The sequence below is a fragment of the Octopus sinensis genome, linkage group LG5 (genome assembly GCF_006345805.1).
Source record: "Octopus sinensis linkage group LG5, ASM634580v1, whole genome shotgun sequence".
Lineage (NCBI taxonomy): Eukaryota > Metazoa > Mollusca > Cephalopoda > Octopoda > Octopodidae > Octopus > Octopus sinensis.
The window spans coordinates 92,368,188-92,388,311 of NC_043001.1; the positions used below are offsets into that span (position 1 = coordinate 92,368,188).

Genomic DNA, 20,124 nt, shown 5'->3' on the forward strand with positions numbered 1-20,124 from the left:
CCTATAATTATCTATAATCTATAATTATATTAATTTTCAAAATAAATTGAGATGTTTTAAGATGAATTATATCTTCTAATAAGCCCTATATCTAGAAACATTCTCGCTCTTTTTTTCTTTTTCAGTTCGATTCCCGGCATGGGAACGATTATTTTAGGCGCAGGCGTGGCTGTGTAGTAAGAAGCTTGCTTCCGAACGAAATGGTTCCGAGTTCAGTCCCATTGCGTGGTACCTTGGGCAAGTGTCTTCTACTATAGCCGCGGGCCGACCAAAGCTTTGTGAGTGAATTTATTAGACGGAAACTGAAAGAAACCCGTCCTATATGTATGTATGTATGTATGTATGTATATATGTATGTATGTATGTATGTATGTATGTATGTATATATATTTGTGAGTGTATGCGTGTGTCTATGTGTGTGTGTTGCGTGTGTGTGCATGCATGTGTGTCTGCGTTTGTCCCCCCCCACACACACACACACACCATCGCTTGACAACCGATGTTGGTGTGTTTACGTAACCGTAACTTAGCAATTCGACAAAAGAGACCGATAGAATAAGTACTAGGTTTACAAGGAATAAGTCCTGCGGTAGAATTGTTCTCGACTAAAGGCGGTACTGCAGCATGGCCGCAGTCAAATGACTGAAACAAATAAAAGAATAAAAGAATAAAAGAATGCACAAAAGCTTAAAATAACTGTAATTTATCAAGGTCTCTCGCCATTTAAAAACAATTATATATCTATCTTTTATATTAATTATGCGGCAGATAGAAGAGATGGACGTGTCTATCTCCGTTAGTTACACAATGAATGCATAATAGACACATGTAACGCGCGAGCTGTGATAACGCGACATCTAGCTCACGCTAACGTATTCCCTTATTTCTACACAAAAGAAAATGTTTTAATAAACGTTTCTTTCCAAACAAAGCGTTTATAATTTGTTTGTTATCCTGTTACAATGATTATATATATATTATTTTAAATTAACCGTAGGGACTGGGGTAAGTTGAGCTTTATTTTATTACAACAAACGCTTTTAATTAATTATTAAACATTTAGACTCAGTGTTGAAATTTCACTCAATACACACAATCACTTCTGCTTATTTTAAACTGTACAAAAATGGAGAAAATAATACGGATAAGAATAAACACAACACAAGACCTAATTAAACTGATATGGCTCCACATCTAGATATGTTGCAGTTTTGTTTTCAAATGTCAGCCTTATTATGTCTATAGTTTACTAATACTGCGCTAGTTATTATCACACCATGAGTTGGATATATCCCAAAAGAGAGAGAAGGAGAGAGAGACTGTATGTGTGAGAGAGAGAGAGAGAGAGGGAGAGAGAGAAAGAGAGAGAAAAAAATGGCATCTCTCCTATCATGTGGAATTATACCCCCAGTTAAGTTTCCCTTCATTTTCGCTTTCAGTTTTGAAAATCCTTTTCTGTTTCCTTTCAGTTTCGCCAACCCAAAGGGAACAATTTGATCCAGAATAGTCTTTTATCACATTTAATCAACTTTTAATATGCAGGCTACTCTTTGCAAACACAATAAAATTTAGTTCTTGCTTACTATATACTCAGTGTATCAGTAATATTCATAAATTTTGAGCCAAATTATTAACATTACTCTTAACTAGTTTAACATCGATGGTCTGGATAACGTCACAAAACTGTTTAAGTTTTCTTGAGAAGGAAGCTGGGACATATTGTTTAGTTTTGAAAGCCTCACAGCGCTATGTTATATTTTTCAATGAGAAAGAGAGGAAGAGAGAGAAAGGAGGGGAACAATTAATCTCAGGGTGTAGAGTCTTAGCACCTGTAGAATATAAAGCAAGACATGACAGAGTCGGCCAGTATTTACACTGGACAATATGTCGGCATTATAAACTCAAAACCGCTGACAAATGGTATAAACATAATCGTGAAACTGTGACTGAGGGAGAAAATGTGTCGATTCTATGGGACTTCCCCGTACATACCGACAAAACTATAAAAGCTAATAAACCGGATATTATTATAAAAGATCAGACAAAAAAGACATGAGTATTCCTTGCAATCACAATATAGCGGCGAAAGAATTTGACAAGATCAGTAAATATAAAGACTTGCTAATAGAAATTGAAAAAATGTGGCATCGCAAGGCGACTACTGTACCAGTGATTGTAGGACCTCTAGGAATGATAAAAAAAAAGGTACTGAAACCTATTTGAAAATGATACCAGGCTTATAATAATAATAATAATAATAATAATAATAATAATAATAATAATAATAATAATAATAATAATAATAATAATAATAATAATAATAATAATAACAATAATAATAATAATAATAATATCCGCCGGTACGAGAAACGCCAGCGCTTCTTTGAACAAAACAAAAAGTTCAACTCCGACCCCAAAAAGTTCTACCAAGAACTTTGCAAAAATAAAATAGAAATCACTGCAGCACCAACAGCAGAAGAAGTGGAAGAATTCTGGAGAGAAATATGGTCGGCGAACGAACAACCAAAAAAAAGGAGTATCAAAATAACAAACTCGGCATCTGAACAACTTTGGACCCCCATAACAACTTAAGAGGTCACCCAGGCACTGCAAAGACTAAGTAACTGGAAGGCACCTGGGCATGACAAGATCCCCAACTTCTGGTTGAAATATCTAACAGGAATGCACAAAAAGCTGGCTGAAAACTTTAACAACATACTAGCAGAGCCAGAGACAATGCCTGAATGGCTCACGAAGGGGAAAACCATCTTAATTCCCAAATCAAATGAGACAGCAAAACCAGAAAACTACAGACCAGTAACCTGTCTCCCTACAATGTTCAAGGCATTTACTGCAGTGATATCGCAAAGGTTGAACAAGCACCTGGACGAAAACAAACTGTTCCCAGAAGAGCAGAAAGGATGTCGCAAAGGCTCATATGGCTGTAAAGATCAATTAATGATTAATAAAGCCATAACTGAAGACAGCCACAGAAAGAAGAAAGGCCTCAGTATGGCCTGTATCGACTACAAAAAGGCGTTTGATAGCATCCCCCACACATGGATTCTCGAAACACTAGCCATTAACAAAGTAGCACCAACAATCATAAAATTCATAGGGCACTCTATGAATAAATGGCAAACAGTGCTACAGCTCCAAACAAAAGAGGGACTCATGAAAACCAAAGACATCCTCATTAGAAGAGGAATATTCCAGGGAGACACGCTCTCTCCACTCCTTTTCTGCTTGGCACTGTCACCTCTATCTGATATGCTAAATAGAACTGGATGCGGATATAAATGTTACGGCAAAACGATCAGCCACCTTTTATATATGGATGACCTAAAACTATACGCTGCAAATGACAAACAGCTGGAAACACTATTAAAGACAGTTCATAGATTTACCAAAGAAATAGATATGAAATTTAGATTAGAAAAATGCGCCAAAATAACCATGAAAAGAGGAAAACTAGTTAAAAGTAGCAACATCACACTGGATAAAACCAATGAAATAAAAGAATTAGACCAAAGCCAAACTTACAAATACTTAGGAATCCATGAACTAGATAAGACACAACACACACAAATGAAAGAGAAAATAAAAAAAGAATATTATAGACGATTTAGATCAATACTAAAAACAGAGCTCAATGCTAAAAACAAGATAATAGGTATCAACACTTTAGCTGTCCCAGTTATAAGTTACAGCTACAATATCCTTAACTGGACACTAAATGAACTGACCAAAATAGATAGGAAAACAAGAAAAATAATGACAGGATCTAGGATGCATCACCCAAAATCTGACATAGAAAGACTATATATACAACGCATAGAAGGTGGTAGAGGCCTTATACAACTGGAAAACTACTATAAAATAACCACCATAGGACTGCAAAAATATCTACTTCAGAAGGAAGGAAAACTGATACAAATAGCGGCAAAACACGAGCAAAACAAAAAACTGTTCTCAGTATTTAAGGAAGCTGACAAATACAAACAAGAAATCATACCACCTAATAAATATGAAGAAGAAGTAGAAGAAGAAGAAGAAACAACAAAAGCTATAAAACAAATGAAATCCAAACTAAAAATAGAACAGCAACGAACCATGATAAAACGATGGCAAGAAAAGCCCCTTCATGGTAAATACTGGACTAAACTAAACGCAAAAGAAATAGACAAAGAAAAATCCCAGCAATGGTTGAGAAGCTCAGGACTCAAAGCAGAGACAGAGGGATTTTTAATTGCAGCACAAGACCAAAGCCTCCCCACCAGAAATTACCAAAAACATGTAATGAAAAGAAATATAACACAAGCATTTGTTCGTGTGTACATGTGAGTCTGGATACGTATTTCATGTAAATAAAATCCATGTAATCAAAATCTTGCTCGCCGATTTTTCTCTGAGTAGAATTAATACAACTGTATAATTTTTTGGTAGGTTTTGCTGTGGGCGTAACAGTGTCAGAGATGTCCTCAATGAATCGGCTGCTCTTGTTGATAATTACAATCCGTCTCATCAGTAAGTAGCAATCATTATTCTTCCATACGTTTGAATTTTATATCGTTATACCTGAATATATTGGGTTGCCAGGAAAGTTCGTGCCGATTTTTAAAGGAAAGAAACTATGAACCATTTTGTTGCACAATGCGTCTCCATCTTTCCTTTAACTTGAAAATACCCTCTTCCCAGAATTGAGGTAGTTTCACGGCAAAGAATCCATCAAGGTATCTTTTTACGTCATCCAAGGAATTGAAATTAAGACTATTCTGCAGAGACCTGAATAAGTGGAAATCCGAAGGAGCAATATCTGGTGAATACGGAGGGTGGGGTAACACATCCCAGCCGAGCTGCAGCAATTTTTGTCTGGTTCCCAAAGCATCAAGTGCAGAAAACGAACTTTCTTATCTTCCATTTTAAAGGGTTACAGAATTAACACAGGTTATAGGAACATAAGCCTTATTCCACGAGAAGATAGCTTAAACTGTGCTCTAAATGGAGGTATAGTCAAATCCTATTATTTGGACTCAACCATATTCTAAAATAAGTGGAAATGTAAGCTACTATAAATCGGCACGAACTTTCTGGACAACCCAATAATTGCCATGTTTTCGTTGCTTTACTTTTATCTGTTGTTTAGAATCAAGCTTGGTCGAACTATAATGTAACAGTTCCAACAGTATAACGTAGTCTTTTACACCTTTTTAATGTACAAGCGTGAATTCAATAGAAAATCTGCACATACCTTCGCATCGTTAAAATTAAATTCAATTTTAAATCGAGCAAATTATGTTACCTCGAGAAATGAAATAGAGACGTGGCAATGAAAACATGATATGTCTTTTTATAGATACAATGTATTTAGTCGGTTAATTAAAATAATCACTGAAATGGGGTTGTTGAGGAGCAAATATTTCTATAAATTTTTTCCAATCTGAATGTTTGAGTTACTTCCCTTCTGGAGCCATCTGGGAAACCTCTTCGTAAAAAGATTAATGTAAGTTTGTTTTGTATGATTCCGTTACTTCATTGTGCTTAGTTCTGCACTTAATGGGATTTGTGCATAAGGTTTCAGCAGAAAAGGAAAGTGTTTGTCTTCAGCACTTTCAGCCGTAATCACCACATTATCTATTTCGTCACAGCCACCAAATAAAGTAAAACTAACCGCGCTTCTCTGCTAGAGGAAGGCGACGGCACAGTCTTCAAGATGGATTCAGTAGATAACCGGTTCCATCCTACGCGTAATAGCAGCTGTTTGACATTACTCCATAAGTCAACAATGCTCGAGCACTAACAGAATCTCCGTAGCCCATCTCGAGCAAACCAAGCTGCTGGCGCAAACATGCCTGTAGAAGTTATCTCGGATCAACTACGTCCTCTCAGTGGCATGTCAAACTATGGGATTTGAGGAAAATCAAGTAGCTGTTTTTTCCGGAGAACTTTCAATCCGAGGACCATGGATAATTTTCAGAAATCCCTGGTTTGACATGCCACTGAGAGGACGTAGTTAATCGAGATAACTTCTACAGGCATGTTTGCGCCAGCAGCTTGGTTTGCTCGAGATGGGCTACGGAGATGTCTGTTCAGTGTAGATCGCCGGGTTTGGATGGTCTGCCCTACGAGCTTTACACTTCAACGCCAGACTTGTTTGCGGGCCTGTTGGCAAACGCCTACTGCAACTGGCAGCAAAACGGGAGAATTCCTGCTTTTGTCTGTCGAGGGGGTGGTGGCTTTGCTAAAAAAGGACCCAAACAAGAGGGACGTTATAGGGAATTTTCGGCCCATCACTCTGCTTAATGCAGAGTTGGAGATTTTGGCCAAGGTGCTAGCCAAGAGTTTGGCGCTTGTCGTGGACAAGCTGGTTGGCAAGACGCAGACATGCGCCGTGCCGACCAGGTCGATACACAACAACCTCCATCTCATGCGCTACATCATAGAGAGGGTGGGTAACGACGCTGGCGCGGGTGGGGCTTTGATCAATTTAGATCAGAGTAAAGCCTTCGATAGGGTCGACCATCGGTACCTGGCAGCTGTTCTCAAGGTAGCCGGCTTCGGTCCAGTCTTCCGCGGGTGGATCGCTGCTTTATACAGCAACATCTGCTCGGTGATACGGGTGAACGGTCACCTTTCGGAACCGTTCGACATCTCGCGTTCGGTCCGCCAAGGATGCCCTCTCTCCTCCCTCTTGTACATATTGACTCTCGAGCCATTACTGCGCAAGTTGGAGGCTTTGAGGGGTATCCCGCGCGATCTAGGAGGTGGAAACAGCGTGTCTGCCTATGCCGACGACGTCACCGTGATGGTGTCGAGCGACAGGCATATTGGCCTGATTGGCGAGACACTAAACGAGTACGAAGCGGTGACACGGGCAAAGATTAACGCGGATAAGTCTGTGGGCTTGCAATTGGGCACCTGGAGAGGCAAGCCCATGCCGCCCAACAGCGTCGTAGGGCGCTGGACAGACGGACCCGTTAAACAGCTCGGGGTCTGGTTCGGTCCGGACCTCCAGGTGGATAAAAACTGGGAAGAAGTGACGAACAGGGTGGCACATCTCACCCAGAAATGGGCCGAGAGGAAGCTGTCCCTGAAAGATCGAGCGGAGGTGGCGAATGCATACATCGCATCCGTCATCTATTACCGCTTGTCCCAACCGCTGGTTGGTCAAGCTGGTACGCCTGTTCTTCGACTTTTTGTGGTAGGGTCAGGTGCCACTGGTCAGGCGATCCGTTTGCTGTCAACGACCGCTGAACGAAGGCCTTGGCATGCCGTGGTTACTGATGCGCAGACATGCGCTCAGGCTGCGACATCTCAAGCGTTTCCTAGACGGTGATCAGATGTGGTCGTCTTTTGTCAGACGCGACTTTCTGCAGCTCATCTCTTTGACAGAGCTGCAGACCTGGATCAAACGTAGACCGAGAAAGGGCGCTTGGCACCTCGAGTGCCGTCAAGCTCTCTCCGCCCTCCGCCAGGCGGGCAATGCGATCGGTTTTAATTCCACTCTAGCGTTCTATAGAGGGTTAGTGGAGGAAAAATGCGACGATGTTCTCGGGGAAACTCTAGGCGTTGATGATAACAAACTGAGCGGTCTGTTCGGAAGGACTTTCGGGCCGGGGCCAATGGATAATTTCCAGAGGTCGCTCGCCTGGCAGTGCTACCGAGGGGCTCTGCTTGATCGGGATAAACTCTACCGGCACGGAAGTGCCGTCAGCCGGGCCTGCCCGAGGTGTTGCCAGGACGACGAAACCGTTCTGCACGCACTCGTCCAGTGCCCGAGTATTGCTGAACTATGGGTTTATGTCGAACAGCTACTGTCGCGTATAGGACGGATCCGGCTATCAGCCGAATCCATAGTGAAGATTGCCCCACCGACCTCCTTTAACAAGGAGGGCGAAGCCGTTTTCCTGTGCCTAGTGGCTGTGGCGAAAGAGATTGTATGGTGGACCCGTTTGAAAGGGCTAAAGTCAGACACTTGAAAAGGAAGATGAGGTTAGAGAGGAGAGTGCTGTCCGATAGCAATTTTTCTGAAAGGTGGGTGAATTGTGCGAGAATGGCCAGTATAAATGGACCAATTCTCAGGTTTCGCCTGTGATTGAAAAAGGTTTTATAAAAGGAGAAAGGGGCTCTCTACCCCCCTTTTGACCAGGCTCCCGTTGGCTTTTATGGGTTTTTTCCACCAGGAACCTTTCGAAGCGCCTCCCCCTATTGGGAGTTTTTCATTGTTATAATCATTCGTTGTTAAACAGTTTTTACTCAGATTTGTTTTCAAAAACGGACAAAACCCTTTGTAATCTTTCGTCCTGTTTTGTTCCTTTATGTTTACTAATCATGTGTGTCAGCCCTTGTGGCCAATAAAGAGAATTAATTATTATTATTATTATTATAAATGCCCTGATGCAGTACCAGGCAGTGGCTCTCATGGCTTCTGATCATAACTGATTGAAAGTGTTATCATGTACATTGTTTTGTCTTGATATAAAAGCAAATATTCTGCTCAATACCACGGATTGGCTTGCCCGTTGTTTGACCGTAACCAGTTGAGCATGTCCCTTAGTGGCTGACGATATGTGCATCTCTGATCACGAGCAGAAGTAGTGGGGGTGCATCATAGCTGTGTGTTAAAAGGAGGATAACTCACCTTTGGAAACATGGGTGTTTCGTTCAACATCCTTAAACAACCCTTATTCAGGGACCTTTTGAGCGGGATGGGTTACTCGACCAGAAGAAAAATTTCTAACTGGGCCCCACCTGCAAGGCCATGTGCTGTTTATCTTGATATAAGATCACCATGTCGCGCACATATGGGGGTGATGCATGTGCCTAGTGTACCCTTATCAGACAGGTAGCCATGATGGGTATACTGGGCTTTGTATATTTTACTCCAGTGTCACTTTGATGGCATGCACTGCTCACTCACTCACTCACTCAATAATAATAATAATAATAATAATAATAATAATAATAATAATAATAATAATAATAATAAATAATAATAATAATAATGGTTCAATACCACCCAGTCTGAAAAATAATCTGAAAACCTTAAAAATACCCTACAATCAAGATGTATTGCAAAAATCGGCGTTACTTGTAACTGGATGCATATTGCGTGAAGTACAGTCTGTTTGAGGTTCTTGTTGCGACTTGACAAACAGCACAAACCCCCGGTAAACACATCTTCAATCAACAACATCATGATATTGTATACTGTGCGACGTCTATGATGATGATGATGATGATGATGATGATGATGATGATGATGATGATGATGATGGTGGTGATGATGATGATGATGATGATGGTAATAATAATAATAATAATAATAATAATAATAATAATAATAATAATAATAATAATAATAATAATAATGATGATAATAATAATGATAATAATAATAATAATAATAATAATAATAATAATAATAATAATAATAATAAAAATAATAATAATAATAATAATAATAATAATAATGCCTTGATGCAGTACCAGGCAGTGGCTCTCATGGCTTCTGATCTTAACTGATTGGAAGTGTTATCATGTACATTGTTTTGTCTTGGTATAAAAGATTTGCTTGTCAGTTGTTTGCCCTTAACCAGTTGAGCATGTCCCTTAGTGGCTGACGATGTGTGCATCTCTGATCACGAGCAGAAGTAGTGGGGGTGCATCATAGCTATGTGTTGAGAGGGATTCCGTTGGGTTTGAATAATTCACCTCTGGAAATATGGATGTTTCGTTCAACATCCTTAAACAACCCTTATACAGGGACCTTTTGAGCGGGATGGGTTACTCAACCAGAAGAAAATTCTAACTGGGCCCCACCTGCAAGGTCATGTGCTGCTTATCTTGATATGAGATCACCATGTCGCGCACATATGGTTGTGATGCATGTGCCTAGCGTACCCTTATCAGACAGGTAGCCATGATGGGTATACTAGGCTTCGTATATTTTACCCTAGTGTCACTTTGATGACATGCACTGCTCTCTCACTCAATAATAATAATAATAATAATAATGAAGGGTATGATGTGATATTGGAAGAATTGAAACAAAGAGTAGTAGCAATCAAAGCAAAACTGGAAAGAGATGACAATAGAATAAAACAATTTAGTCAAAACAGATTGTTTGAAGCAAATCAGAAGAAACTTTTTCAGAAACTAGATGGACAAATACATGTAAGAATGACGCCTGATGCAGAGTAAGACAGGACATTCTGGAGAGGGATATGGGATCAACCTGCAGAGCATAATGATGAAGCGGAGTGGTTGCATGAAATCCAAGTCAGGTTAAGAAATATAGAAATCCAAAAAGACATAAAGTTAACTACAGAAATGGTAAAAGAAAAAAACAATTAAAAAAATTTCCAAATTGGAAGAAGCCAGGACCGGATGGGCACAATTCCCACCGACGAGGTTTCAGGACATGCCAGAAGTGTACTACTACCCGCCGGCAATGTCCTATTCTTCTTTTCTATGTCCCTTGTGTTACGGGAAGGTGTAGTTCTTCCGTTTTATCTGGAGGATCTTCCCACCCTCCCGCAACCTTGGGTTCCTTCGGTGGACAACCATTGTTGCCCACCTTCTTCTTTTTTCCCTTTTTTCGAGGAGGTCTCCAGTTCCTCGACTGGCTCCATCTCTTCCTTCAAAGGAGGAGGGGGCGCTACTTTTACTAACTGCTCCAGGACCCTACTTTGTTCCTTGGGACAGTTCTTCTTAATATGGCCAAGTTCCAAGAGGGGGCGCTACTTTTACTAACTGCTCAGGATCCTACTTTGTTCCTTGGGACAGTTCTTCTTAATATGGTCCGGTTCCAGGCACAAGTGACACTTGGTGGGGGCGTCCCTTAAGTATCACTAGGTACCTGCAACCGGCCATTTTCAAACAAATCTGGAAATACTAGATCTTTAGCAACTGATTGGGTCCATAGGGTCAAAACCGCTTTTGACTCTACCCATTCAGCCGCCGGCAACAATTTCATATTTAAAAACTTGGGCCTGCTGCCACCCAGACCCTGGCGGATAGTATCCTCTATCCATTCCAGTTCAATGCCCGGTGGCAGCCCACAGACCCAAGATCTTGTTAATTTCTTCCCACAATATGTGGAAAGAAACAGAATCTCTTGCCCTTCCATGGGCTGGCTAGCAAATCTGCGAACCACCTCAGGGGTGTCAAATAGCAACCACACCGTTGCATATTTAGCACCCCTGGAAATAAACTTAATAGTTGGCAGATGCTCCGCCAACTCTTTTACTATATCTGTCTTAGGAAAGACAGCAATGGTGTCGAATGACTTAGAATAAGTCCTCAACACCACCGTTCTTTCCTCTAAGTTTTTTTTAGTCATTGCTTGGGTGGGATGAATTCCCACTCCAACGCAGTGTTCAATTTCTTCGCCATGCTTTGAAGAAAATGTTCAGGAAACAGTTCAAAAAACAAACGACAAAAGTCCAAACAAAGTAAAAAAAAACAGTTCGAAGAAAGACAAAGAAGAACAGAAAGACAAAGAAGAGAAAAAAGAAAGAAGGAAGACAGTTCAAAACACTGTAAGCTGCTGACTTACAATAAGGCGCACCACACAAAGGCAGAGACACATCATCTTTACCTACCGAAAGCTCAAGGCGGTTGAGGCTTGGTCCAATTTGAAATCTCTTACAAAACCACCACAATTGGACTGGCAAAATTTCTTGAAACATCTAACGACGGGATGCTAAACTCGTTATAAACCACGAAAGATACAAGAAAATTCATTCTGTTATGAAGGAGAACAAAAAATGTTCAAGTGAGTTTCTGCATAATGCCATGGTTGATCAGCATGATGGAAGTGCAGCAACTGTAGTAGCAAAGGTGAAATCAATAGGGAAGCAAACTGTGTTTGAACAATTGATTGATATGTGGGAACAAAAACCTCTGCATGGCAAATATGTGGCCGTAGCAAACAAACTGATGTAGATCAGAAGCACACTCATCAGTGATTACGGAGCTCAGAGAATGAAGGCGTTATCTTGGCCGCTAAAGATCATGACTTTGTAAATGAACAATCTGGTGTGTTTATTTTAATGGCCTACCAATGTATATCGTGCGTTTCTCTGCCCTACGTGTCTGGAAGACACTTGGTAGGAAATGGACACAGAATTGAAAGATGGTAATGAAAATGATGATAATAATAATAATTGCAGTACTAAATGCCCTGATGCAGTACTAGGCAGTGGCTCTCATGGCTTCTGATCTTAACTGATTGGAAGTGTCATCATGTACATTGTTTTGTTTTGGTATAAAAGATGGGCTACAGCAAATATTCTGCTCAATACCACAGATTTGCTTGTCAGTTGTTTGACCTTAACCAGTTGAGCATGTCCCTTAGTGGCTGACGATATGTGCATCTCTGATCACGAGCAGAAGTAGTGGGGGAGCATCATAGCCGTGTGTTGAGAGGGATTCTTTGGGGTTTGAATAATTCACCTCTGGAAACATGGGTGTTTCGTTCAACATCCTTAAACAACCCTTATTCAGGGACCGTTTGAGCGGGATGGGCTACTCAACCTGAAGAAAATTCTAACTGGGCTCCACCTGCAAGGTCATGCGCTGTTTATCTTGTTATGAGATCACCATGTCGTGCACATATGGTTGTGATGCATGTGCCTGGTGTACCCTTATCAGACGGGTAGTCATGATGGGTATACTGGGCTTCGTATATTTTACCCCAGTGTCACTTTGATGGCATGAACTGCTCTCTCACTCAATAATAATAATAATAATAATAATAATAATAATAATAATAATAATAATAATAATAATAATAATAATACCAGTCAATGATAATAATAATAACATTACCATTCAGCGCACGCCACAAACCCAGATAGAATATAAGAGGCGTCATGACAACATAGCAAGGATTGTGCATTTGACACTTTGCAACAAATATGGACTTGACAGAACAATAATGTGGTATGAAGAGGGAAATACGAAGTTTGTGGTCAATGAGGAGAGTAGACGAGATACCAATAGTAATTGGCGCACTTGGAAGTATCAGCACTCAACTACCAGCATGGCTGAGAAAGATTGGTGGACGTATGAAGGTAGAACACCTACAAAAATCAGCATTGCTTGGAACTGCAAGAATTCTTCACAGGGTTCTTGAAGGATGACTAATAAACAAGTGTCACCTTAGTCTGCTGACTGCAGACAGCTGACGCTTTCCATCATAACCAGCAAAATAAACTGTGAGTTTTCATATAATAATGATCAGAGATGCACATATCGTCGGACACTAAGGGACACGCTTAACTGGTTAAGGTCAAACAAAAACTGACAAGTAAATCTGTGGTATGCACATATCCTCAACCACTACTACTACTACTACTACTACTACTACCACCACCACCACCACCATCACCACCACCACCACCACCACCAACACCACCACCACCACCACCATCACCACCACCACCACCACCACCACCACCAACACCACCACCACCACCACCACTACTACTACTACTTTTGAGTGAGAGAACAGTGCATGCCATAAAAGTGACACTGGAATATAAATATATGAAGCCCAATATACCCACCATGATAAGGGCATACCAGGCAATTGTATCACAATCATATGTACGCGGCATGGTAATCTCATATCAAGATAAACAGTACAAGACTTTAATAAAGTTTGTTTGAGAATGATAATCAAAACATCCATGTCTGCAGAGGTAAATTATTCAAATCCAAAAGAATTATTGTCAACATGTGGCTATGATACCCCTTCACTACTGCTCACGATCAGAGATGTACAAATGCTCAACTGGTTATGGTCGAATAACTTAAAAGCAAATCTCTTATATGAGCAGAATATCTGGTGCAGACCATCTTTTTACCAAGAGAAAACATGTACATGATAACATTTCCAATTAGCTAAGATTAGAAACCACAAGAACCACTCCCTGGTACTGCATCAGAGCATCTGTTTGTCGTTGTTGTTGTTATTAATTTTTTCCTTCTTTCTTCAAATTTTCTTCCGTTTCTCGCCGAGTGTTTTCCGTACACCTAGAGCAGAGAAGCTCATTGTATGCATTCCCAGATTACACGAGCAAATTCACAGATAAAATATGTATTTAAGAAATTTATAAATAAATAAATTCATGGGTGAATGTTGTTTTCACAGCGATAATGCTCTTCTCAGTACATGAGTCGTTCCAGTTAACACGATTTTTTGCACTTCCTGTAGGGATGGTAAGCTTGGTATCCTTTTCAAATAGGTTTCAGTGCCTTCTTTTTATCATTCCTAGAGATCCTACAATCATTGCTACTGTAGTCGCCTTGAGATGCCACATTTTTTCAATTTCTATTAGCAAGTCTTTATATTTACTGATCTTGTCAAATTCTTTCGCCGTTATATTGTGATCGCAAGGAATACTCATGTCAATTGATGAACACACCTTTTTGTCTGATCTTTTATAATAATATCCGGTTTATTAGCTTTTATGGTTTTGTCGGTATGTACGGGGAAGTCCTAGAGAATCGACACATTTTCTCCCTCAGTCACAGCTTTAGGATGGTGTTTATACCATTTGTCAGCGGTTTGGATTTTATAACGCCAACATGTCCAGTGTAAATACTGGCCGACTCTGTCATGTCTTGCTTTATATCCTACAGGTGCTAAGACTCTACACCCTGAGATTAGGTGGTCTATAGTTTCGATCTCATCATTACAGAATCGGCATTTTGGGTCAGCTCCATTTTTTATCATAATAGCTTGGTAGTTCCGGGTTAATATACTTTGATCTTGAGCAGCTAATATGAAACCTTCACTCTCTGCTTTTAGCCCTGAGCTTCGTAACCATTGATGCGTGTGTTTCTGGTTGACATCAGCTTGTTTGCTACGGGCCACATACTTGCCATGCAGAGGTTTCTGTTCCCATCTGCTAGCTAATTTTTTATGCGCTTTTGTCTTTGCAATCAATTTTGTTTTCTTTGCAGCAGCAGTTGGCGCATTTCCTTCATCATGATCAATCTGGTTGGTATCTAAGACATCAGTAGCGAACTTTTTGCTCTCTTTCAGAATAGAGTGAAGTTTTTTCGGTTTTTCAGGTTTTTGAACAAGATTTAGCATCCAATCGTTGGTTGTTTCAAGGTATTTGGCCAGTCCGATTGTGGTGGTTTTGTACGTAAGTTCAAGCTGGATCAAGCCTCGAACTACCTGAGCTCTGGGAAGGTAAAGACGATCCACGTCTGCCTTTGGATGGTGCATCTTATTACAAGTCAGTAGCTTGTGGATTTTTTGTCAATTTTCATTATTTCACTAGTATTCCATCTAAGCACATTGAAGCTATAAAGAACAACTGGGACTGCTAAGAATTTATGGCTAATATAATAACATAATAATTTTTATTATTATTGAGTGAGAGAGCAGTGCATGCCATCAAAGTGACACTGGGGTAAAATATACGAAGCCCAGTATACCCATCATGACTACCCGTCTGATAAGGGTACACTAGGCACATGCATCACAACCATATGTGTGCGACATGGTGATCTCATATCAAGATAAACAGCACATGACCTTGCAGGTGGGGCCCACTTAGAACTTTCTTCAGATCGAGTAGCCCATCCCGCTCAAAAGGTCTCTGAATAAGGATTGTTTAAGGATGTTGAACGAACCACCCATGTTTTCGAAGGTGAATTATTCAAACCCCAAAGAATCCGTCTCAACACATGGCTATGATGCACCCCCACTACTTCTGCTCGTGATCAGAGATGCACATATCGTCAGCCACTAAGGGACATGCTTAACTGGTTAAGGTCAAACAACTGACAAGCAAATCTGTGGTATTGAGCAGAATATTTGCTGTAGCCCATCTTTTATACCAAGACAAAACAATGTACATGATAACACTTCTAATCAGTTAAGATCAGAAGCCATGAGAGCCATTGCCTGGTACTGCATCAGGGCATTTATTATTATTATTATTATTATTATTATTATTATTATTCAGTAGTTTTATTTTTATAGCGTGCTTTCACTTCACTACCGAGCGCAGCTCTGTGTGCCTTGGGTATGTGCTGTGATTTGTTGTGATGCTCTGATGGTTATTGTATGGAAAGTGTTCTGCGTAGGATGTGTGCAGTGCCTAGTAGTGCAATTTTCTGTATGTTATATGTGTTTGTAAGTCCTGGTGTTTTTGTTATGTATTTGTCTGAATATTTTTTTATCGTGCCTAATGCACCTACTATGATAGGAATTGTTTCTGTTTTCAGGTTCCACATTCTAGTTACCTCTATTTCCAGGTCTTTGTATTTTGAGACTTTCTCCATTTCTTTTAGAGACACGTTGTCATCTGCCGGTATTGATACATCAATTAGAAAGCATTTTTTTTCTTCATGATCTCTGACAACTATATCTGGTCTGTTGGCCTTAATTTCTCTATCTGTATGTATCGGCATATCCCAGAGTATGGTTGCTTTCTCGTTTTCTGTGACCTTTTCTGGTGTGTGCCTATACCATCTTTTTTCTGTTGTTATTCCATAATGTTGGCATAGCTTCCAATGTATGTAGGTTCTAACTCTGTCATGTCTGTGAATATATTCCTTCTTAGCCAGGACTGGGCAGCTAGAGATAATATGATTTATTGTTTCTTGTCCATCTCCACATATTCTGCAGTTACTTGTAATATTTCTTTTCATTACATGTTTTTGGTAATTTCTGGTGGGGAGGCTTTGGTCTTGTGCTGCAATTAAAAATCCCTCTGTCTCTGCTTTGAGTCCTGAGCTTCTCAACCATTGCTGTGATTTTTCTTTGTCTATTTCTTTTGCGTTTAGTTTAGTGCAGTATTTACCATGAAGGGGTTTTTCTTGCCATCGTTTTATCATGGCTCGTTGCTGTTCTATTTTTAGTTTGGATTTCATTTGTTTTATAGCTTATTATTATTATTATTATTATTATTATTATTATTATTATTATTATTATTATTATTATTCAGCAGTCTTATTTTCATCACGTGCTTTCATTGCACTACTGAGCGCATCGCTGTATGCCTTGGATATGTCCTATGGTTTGTTGTGGTGCTCTTATTTTCATTATATTGAAAGTATTTACGTAGGATGTGTGCGATACCTAGTAGTGCTATTTTCCTATTTCTTTACTGCCCACAAGGGGCTACACACAGAGGGGACAAACAAGGACAGACAAACTGATTAAGTCGATTATATCGACCCCAGTGCGTAACTGGTACTTAATTTATCGACCCCGAAAGGATGAAAGGCAAAGTCGACCTCGGCAGAATTTGAACTCAGAACGTAACGGCAGACGAAATACGGCTAGGCATTTCGCCCGGCGTGCTAACGTTTCTGCCTGCTCGCTTTTTAGTGCTATTTTCTGTGTGCTACATATACTTTTAAGTCCTGATATTTTTGTTATGTATTTGTCTGAATGTTTTTTTCTTTATCATATCTAATGCTCCTTCTATAATAGGAATTGTTTCTGCTTTTAGGCTCAACATTCGAGTTACCTCTATTTCCAGATCTTAGTAATTTGAAAGTATCTCCGTTTCTTTTAGAGAAACGTTGTCATCTGTTGGTACTAATACGTCGTTATTGGTATAGATATATCGTGTCGGCATTGATACATCGTTATTATTAGTATTGTTGTTGTTGTCGTTGTTATTGTTATTATTATCATTATTATTATTATTATTATTATTATTATTATTATTATTATTATTATTATTATTATTATTGTCATTTCCGTCCTTACTTACTTGTACTTGTGGTGACATTCACCCTGGGCGGGTTGAGTCGGCTTCTTCTACCACCCTCGAGGCATCTCGAACCATGGCAGTGGAAGAAGTTTCGTGGGAATATGGAATTCACAAGCGGTCCCCAACAATCCCGCATGTAGAGACATCCTGTTTGCCGCAGATTGTCCGCAGACGCAGGGACAGAACGACCGAGGAGCCGCCGGTTACCAAAACAGACACTCCGAGGATTTTCACTCGGTGTCAGACCAATCCGCCTTGGGTGGCCCCACCAGGAACCGAAGTTCCCGACGGCATAGCTCTGACACTACCCGTTGCCAGCGTCCCCACCACGGTGAGGGGGCGGATGGACTCTCCGTCCATCGATCAATGTCAGTAAGGACAGGTAAATAAATAGATCAACAGTTAGAAATCAAAAAATTAGTCACATTAACATAAGATATGTAAAATTTCCCTCTGCTGAACACTTCCTGCTTCTCTCTCTCTCTCTCTCTTTCTCTCTCTCTCTCTCTCTCTTTCTCTTTTTCTATTTCTTTATCTCTCACTTCCACTAAACACATAACAGTTTAACCATTGGCTGGCTCTCCTCACCCCTCTCTCTATTTGTCTTTCTTTAACCGCACCTCAAGAAAATCTCTGTTCTGCTAAACAATGCATTTCTAATTCTCTTTCTCTATGCCATTCACTTCAACTAATTTTTTAACCACGTAATAAATATTACGCTTCCCTTCCCTCACGTCATTGACACTTCCCTCTTTCTCTCCTTTTCTCTCTCCCTCTTTCTTTCTCCGTCTTTCTTAATCACTCTTCCCTTTTATTTTTTTTCTGTCTCTCTCTTTCTCTTTCTCTCTCTCTCTCTATCGCTCTCTGCCTTTCCCTTCAACTAATCACGTGACTGCGTAACGCATTTCGGCCTCAGCGTATTAATATATAGATTTACTTTATATTCTGGAGTTGGTCTTATTATTTCATTGCACGAGATCCATTGAATATATTCCAATCACTTATTGGTAATGATTCATTATAAACTCCTAGAAACATTTGGCATATTGGCGATCTCGTTTCGAATCTCAGTTGAGAACTATTCACTTTAGTTATGCTAAAGGCGGCGAGCTGGCAGAAACGTTAGCGCGCCGGGCGAAATGCTCAGTGGTATTTTGCCTGCCGTTACGTTCTGAGTTCAAATTCCGCCGAGGTCGACTTAGCCTTTCATCCTGTCGGGGTCGATAAATTAAGTACCAGTTACGCACTGGGGTCGATATAATCGACTTAATCCGTTTGTCCCCACTGTGTTTAGCCGCTTGTGGGTAGTAAAGAAATAGGTATTTCGTCTGTCGTTACGTTCTGAGTTCAAATTCCACCGATGTCGACTTTGCCTTTCATCCTTTCAGGGTCGATAAATAAAGTACCAGTTTCGCACTGGGGTCGATGTAATCGACTTAATTCCTTTGTCTGTCCTTGTTTGTCCCCTCTATGTTTAGCCCCTTGTGGGCAGTAAAGAAATATATTCACTTTATTTATGCTAAGACTACAGGAAAAGCTTGGCAGATATTACCTTTGTGTTTGTGTAAACTATACTCATTCTTTCTGTTATGGTTAATTTGGTTATGTTCTTTTTATTTCTTTTTCAGAGAAATCCTATTCGTTTACTATTCCGGGCAGAACTTATTTTGCCCATGTGAATGGCAATGTAATTGTCAGTTGCTCTTTTTATGATGGTGATTTCCTGCAGCAATGGGTGGAAAACGGTCCGATAGCTTCTTGTAATGAAGTCCACCCACTCAACCACGATGGATACAAGATTGAAGAGGTTACCTGCAAAGGGAACGTTGCTTCTATGAAAGTGACACTCCTTAAAATCAAAACGCTTAATTTCATTTGTTATTCTAATGCATGTGTTAATACCAATTTGACACTTCTGCCACTCTACAGTAAGTGCACACTTCATTTATAAACAAGGAGTGTCACAGGTGACGCGTAATTTGGACGCAAAGGGTCATAAGTTATGAGCGGTGACATAATTTTCGGGAAGCAATACGCGTTTGCTTGAGAATGTCAGTGAAACATTGATATGCTAATTGACATCATTGAAACAGCTCAAATGTAATGGAGTGTTGAATATTCGGTAAATTAACGAAACGTTTGTTAAAATTTGAATATTCTGGATTCACTTATTGTACTTTTTCTTATAAAATCCTCACCTAGTTTCATAATTCGTATTTACTGCTTAAATTGTTTCCTCTGATCACATCATATCCAATAAGCTAACACGATTCTAGTTCTCTGTGCTTACGACATTTTGTAGCACTTGGATATATGAGTATTTACTGATGTGTAGACAGAGCCATTATAATATAAGTTTCTGATAAAAATT

At 39.9% G+C, this 20,124-nt stretch overlaps 1 long non-coding RNA gene across 1 annotated transcript; it reads left to right on the top strand.

Annotated features, from left to right (window-relative positions):
* Positions 1-863: 863 nt before the first annotated feature.
* On the top strand, positions 864-19,675 carry LOC118763528. The gene is made up of 3 exons (XR_004999287.1): positions 864-1,005; positions 4,447-4,527; positions 19,382-19,675. It is a non-coding gene; the product is annotated as an uncharacterized LOC118763528 (long non-coding RNA).
* Positions 19,676-20,124: the final 449 nt, after the last annotated feature.